General features: G+C 34.1%; 1 long non-coding RNA gene across 1 annotated transcript; it reads right to left on the minus strand.

Moving 5' to 3' along the window:
- Positions 1–1,020: 1,020 nt before the first annotated feature.
- Positions 1,021–2,822, minus strand: LOC120070649 (uncharacterized). Its single transcript, XR_016527128.1, has 5 exons — positions 2,480–2,822; positions 2,312–2,377; positions 2,135–2,227; positions 1,985–2,049; positions 1,021–1,267 (listed from the first exon to the last, which is right to left on the minus strand). It is a non-coding gene; the product is annotated as an uncharacterized LOC120070649 (long non-coding RNA).
- Between the last annotated feature and the right edge of the window lie 3,300 nt (positions 2,823–6,122).

Consider the following 6,122-nt stretch of genomic DNA (forward strand, 5'->3'; position numbering starts at 1 on the left):
CTCAGTGGCTACTAGTTCAGGAGCAAAGCGAGATAGCTTATCAAATTCTTGCTCGTATTTCTCCACCGACATAACTCATAATTCCCTGCCTCAAGTTCAAAAATTCTCCCTGTTTGTTGTACCGGGTGTTGGCCAAAAAGTACTTCTCATAAAAGTGCTCCTTCAACTACTCCCAGGTTGCAAGTTCACCACCAATATCAATCATCTTTTCTGCTGAACGCCACCAGATTTTCGCGTTATCAGTTAACATGAAGACTGCCATTGAATCTTGTGCTCTTCTGAGCACCTCATAAAATGGAATATTGTCTCAATAGATGACAAATTAGTGGGGTCCCTCAACGATCCATCAAAGGGGCGAAGGTCATACTTCCGGAAATCCCTCAAATGCTTAGCCTCAAGAGATAGGCCCTACATGTCTCTATCCTGCGATTGGGTCTGTTGTGACTGCTCGGGTGGCACCGGTTCCTCCTGAGTCTGGGTCTAGGCAGTCTGTCTTGCCATCGTGCTACGAATCAGTTCCTGTAGCTTTCCCATTAGAGAGGATGCAACAGCTTCACTAATTCTAGCTTCCATCGTCTTTTCATCAATTTGGGTCACAGGTAGATTTGGAGCTGCCAGAACAGTCTGGCTACTCTCAGCTCTCTGTGCTTGCATTTATTCTCTAACTGTCTTTCTTGTTCTAGGTTTAGGTGCTATGTCCTATCATAAATTCATACGTTAACTAGCTATTTCTGGGTCTTTCTCAGACATCATGCATTTAAAACACTACATCACTGTTCTCGTATATGCATTGAAACTTTCATTAGTAGAACGTACCTGGCAATGACGAGGGATCCATTACTGGCCCATAGGGACTATCTAGACTTACGTAGTACGTCAGTCTACAGAACCCAAAACATGGGCTCTGATACCAACTGTAATGACCTGACCCCCTAGGACTTAAGTTAGGTAGTTACTAAATACATGCATGCATGGAACTCAAAACGACACTCGGTTGTGGAGAAATAAATGCTAATTAAATAAGGTAAGTTCAAAAGACTTTCATTAAATTCAAATACTAAATTAATAGTAGGGTACCCATAAATCATAAAGGAAAATAAATAAGTCTGAAAAACGATTCTTAAAAGTAAGTTTTAAACATTAAAACTAAAAATTAAGAGAAACATGAAAAGAACTCTAAATCTCATGATGCGGAAGCGTAAAAACTAGTCCCAGTGACTTGATCACGAATTCCGCTTGTCCATCGCCGGTGCATCTCTACCCTTACCTGAAACAACAACATGAGAAAGAATGAGTATAAAATACTCAGTAAGTAACCCCACTACTGGGGTCAGGCTAGGCATCTATGTCCTCTAGATACCCACCTTTGGTGAAACATATAAACTGCTCTAGTCCTCATGGGACACATATACACATGAAACAAGAAGAAGACTAAGTCCTATCCTACTGTAGTTAGGTATGTCCACTACCTCTGGTGAATCCTGAAGGAGACACAAACTGATGAACCCCGAAGGAAACACAAACTGGTGAATCCCGAAGGAAACAAAAACTGGTGAATCCCGAAGGAAACACAACCTGGTGAATCCCAAAGGAAACACAAAATCTAATGGGCATCTAACTAATCAGTAAGAACATTTGCACAGTCTCAACATCATAATCATCACTGTACGAATCTATGACATACATATAAACCTCAACATCATAGCTCTACAATATACACATAAATCTCAACATCATGGTTCTACAATATACATGTATACCTTAATATCATCAGATCAAATATAACCATATGGAAGCACATACCATCTCATACTAGCATTCAAGTGTCTATGTGCATAAATAAATAATTCAGATCTCGTACCAGAACATATTTTGATCATATTATACTATCAATCTATCATGCTAACGTTCTGCCATAACATAACATACATTTATCATGCTAGCATACATCTAATGTTTGAGTTCCAGTAGTAAGATTACTTACCTTAATTGAAAATCCACAAATCAAATCAGACAACCAAACGATGACAGCGATTTGAAGTAACGGTCCTAACATACGAATACAACCATTAAATTTCAGTCCAACAATAACTGCAAAACCTCAGACCCAAATCCAAAATACCCAAAAGCTTACCCAAAGAAACTTGATCAACAACCACTCCCAAGATTTCGACTCCAAAATCTCTTCCTAACAGATTTTAAATCCCAATAGACGATGACTTGGAACCTTAAAGATACAAGGGTTAAGTCAACATTTAATTCAGTAATCAATGCATGCCCACAAACCAACAATAAGGAGCACAACTCTTACCAGAACTCTTACCGAACAATCTCGAATCCGCTAGACAGCCGCTTCTGTAATTTTTCAAGCTCAAATCTAAAATCAAAATAATGCGACTAATTTAACTTTCATTCCAACTTAATGGGCATCCAAAAAAATCCTTCAAGAAACCCGACCCAATAGAAAAATAGATCTTACCCAAATCTAAGAGTCTGACGAAGACCCACGTAACAGGGGATAGGCAGTGTGGCAATGGACGGTGGAGGAGATCGGCTGGAGGCGGTGGTGGCACGGACGCGACTCTAACTAGCTGGGCGAGATCGGCGCGTGGAGGAGCGAGCGGCGCTGGACGATTGCTGCTTGCTAACGATCAAACCGACCTGCGCGAACGGCGACCCACGAATGAATGACCGGCGACTGGTGGCGGCTTGGTCGAACGCGCGTGGTGCCGGCTGGAGAGTTTCGCGTGGAGAGGAAAAAACGGGGGATGGGGGTTTCGGGTAGGGAGGCGTGAGGAAGAAGAAGAAAAAGATTTTGTTTTATAAAAATAATAAAAATAAAAAGGAAATAAGTATAATTATATTTAATTCCTTTCCTTATTCCACTTTATACTATTAAATTCGTTTCAAAAGAAAATTAATTCCTGCTATTAATTTTCAAATTGAATTATTTCAAGCCAACAATTAAATTCCCGCACTTACTAAAAAATATGCGGGGTGTTACAAATTTAATCTTTTATTCAACTCCAATCTAATCCTATTCAACGGAATTAAAAGATTAAATTTGTTTCTAATCATATTAGAAATTTTAAATAACATAGGTCTAATGGTGAAATCAATTTTAAACTATTTAAAAATGATTTAGCCTATGTTTGCATGCAATTCTTTATTATAGATTTAATTCTAATTTCATGACTTATAACAATTATAAAGTTTAATGAAATAATTAGAACCTATTTCCATGCATCTAATGACATAATTTTAAAAATATAACAATTATATTTTTTCTAAAGTGGTGTCATGCTTCATGCATACCATTTTCACTACAACATACTTAACATTTATATAATAAAGTAATGAAAATTGAATAACATCTGTTCATTCGTCTAAACTATATATTATAACATTTATAATATAAATGATGCATGGACATATTTTTAATGTCTACTATCATATCATATAACTATTATATAAATGTTGTATGACCATGCTTTTCATTAATGAGATAATTCTTATATAATATTAATGAAACTATAATAAACGTGCATTTATAATATAACTCTTATATTAAAAATACATGAGCATGCTGAAAATTCATACAACTATATAATATAATGCTTATACTAAATATGATGTATGAATAATGTTTATCCTAAGATGAGATTTTTAAATAAAACTATATGACATAAATATGCAATATATATTTTAACTTAACCATACATCAGATGTAAAATTAAATTAAATAGAAAATGGACCAGATTTTACCACCCCTAGAAATTAAGTAATTTAAGATAACTAATTTATACTAACCTAATTAATTGAAGTAAATAAAATTACCAAAACAAATAAGGAAAAACTGCTTAAAACGTTGGGGAGGCTCGAACCCACGACCGCTCGGATGAACTTCACATGCACCTCAGCCTCGGAGCACCAATGCTACGAAAAATTAATGTTGTCAGTCTCGTATCGAAGCATCGCGGCGCCGCTATACAGAATGCTCTAGACAGCCTTGATCTTTAACCCAAATCTTCTGTTTTTCATCCTGATCCTCAGCAGCTCTTGCCAAATTAAGACCCAAACGTTACAAACTCGATAGAAGTAAAATAAACGCCTAAAAACAATAGGCTTTTTACAACTTTAATCAAAATTAAAGCAATTAAACTTAAAGTGCCAAATTCGAAAATGCCCAATTGCAAAACCTCACATTCATAATGCAGTAGCATTCAACACATTCATGATGCATAACATAAAATCCCATCTAATCTCTGATTTTTGAATCAAATTGGAAAATTAAAATCGTATGATTTAGCTTTGATACCAATTGAAGGGATTGAATCCCAAGCAGAAGCATGTAAATGTCGTACAATTTCAATTCCAATTCAATATAAAACGGAAAATAAATAGAAGAAAAAATAAAACTATTTTACAGGATAAATTCATAAAATTGAGCATGCCTAAAGAGGAGAAAATTAAGAGAAGACTACTCACCCTCGAAGAATTACGATCTTCTCACTTCTCCTCCCCTGATCTTACGAATGGTCATGTTTCCGATCTCACCCTCATGAACGCAACAACCACAATAACTTGGTCTCAATAGAATTGGATCTCTTTTGGGCACCACCACGAGGGCTTCCTCATTATTCTCAAGAACGAGAATCAAAGCGGAGTTGTAGACTCGCTTTGATTAATTTTGGGGAAAGGAAGAAGAAGTTTTGTGAGAGAAATTAGTTAAAGAGTTTTCATAGACAGCTTTTTCCCAGAGAGAAAACTTAGAAGGAAGAAGATGAAGTTCTCTATCAAACGTGAACTACCTTCACGTAAACAAAAATGGGGTGGAGAGATTAATGGAGAGGAATTAATAACTTCCTCCCTAATTATTCAAAAAAACGAAAATAAATAAATTAATAATATTTTGAATTTTAAATAAAATAAAATATATAATAACTAACTTTATAATATATTAATAAAACTATATGTTATATTATATATAACATATAATCTAAAGTTTATATTATCATACATAATCTATAGTTTATTAATCTCTCCTATAACCTATAGAATTAATATGAATCACATTTATATTAATTTTAACTTATAGTTTTTGTATGAATCATATTCAAATATTTCTTTCTCCCATTAAAACTTTATATTATAATGTATCACATACATTATATTAATTATATCTTATATGAATCATATACATATAATTAATATTTGAATCATATTCAAATATTTAGTTCTCTCACTAAAACTTATAATGTATCATATACATTATATTAATTATATCTTATATAATTAATTCCCTTTAATTAATTTAAACAATTCAAATTAAACCTATAATGTATTATATACAATATATTAATTATATCACATATAATTAATTAATTTTCTTTAATCAATTTGAACAATTCAAATTAAACCGATAATGTATCATATACACTATATTAATTATATCTCATATAATTAATTAATTTTCTTTAATTAATTTGAACAATACAAACTAATCCAAAATTAATTCGATTCTCATTAATCCTAATTGAGCTAACGAGGAGATCTTATGGACCTATAGATTGAAGATCTAATTGTACTTGATGAATTAATTAAACTCGTTAATTAAATTAATCAACCTCCATTAACTGTCGATCATTCCACTAAAGACTGACAACTGCACTCTTCGCACTATAGATATATTTATGTGTCCATTAAATATAACCAATCAACAATGCATTGACCCTTCACAAATTTCTTGTAAATATATATCGGCCAAAATTACCATTTTTCCCCTATAACTGAACCTCTCTCTGATCAGGAGAGGGTGTGGTGCCATATTGTTCAAGTATCAGAATTAACCCTTAAGGGAGCAATTTCTCTACTTACCCTATCAATAGGGAAAGAGTGAATTAATTCCTTCTTGTGTAGCTGCGTTCCCAGCTCCCCAATCAGACAAATCCCTAAAATGGTAGGCATATTAAGTCCACGAAACTGGTCGCTCTCACCCATGCAAATCAAAGAACTACCCTTATAGGCAAGAGTTCAAAACTCACTCAGGATTAAGGTCAAGTCACCTATGGTCATCTTGGTGAAATGTAAGTCTCTTCTAACAACAGTGTTATAAAGAGAGA

The sequence above is a fragment of the Benincasa hispida genome, unplaced genomic scaffold (genome assembly GCF_027475165.1).
Source record: "Benincasa hispida cultivar pf3 unplaced genomic scaffold, pf3_genome.v1.1 HicScf466, whole genome shotgun sequence".
Classification (NCBI taxonomy): Eukaryota; Viridiplantae; Streptophyta; class Magnoliopsida; order Cucurbitales; family Cucurbitaceae; genus Benincasa; species Benincasa hispida.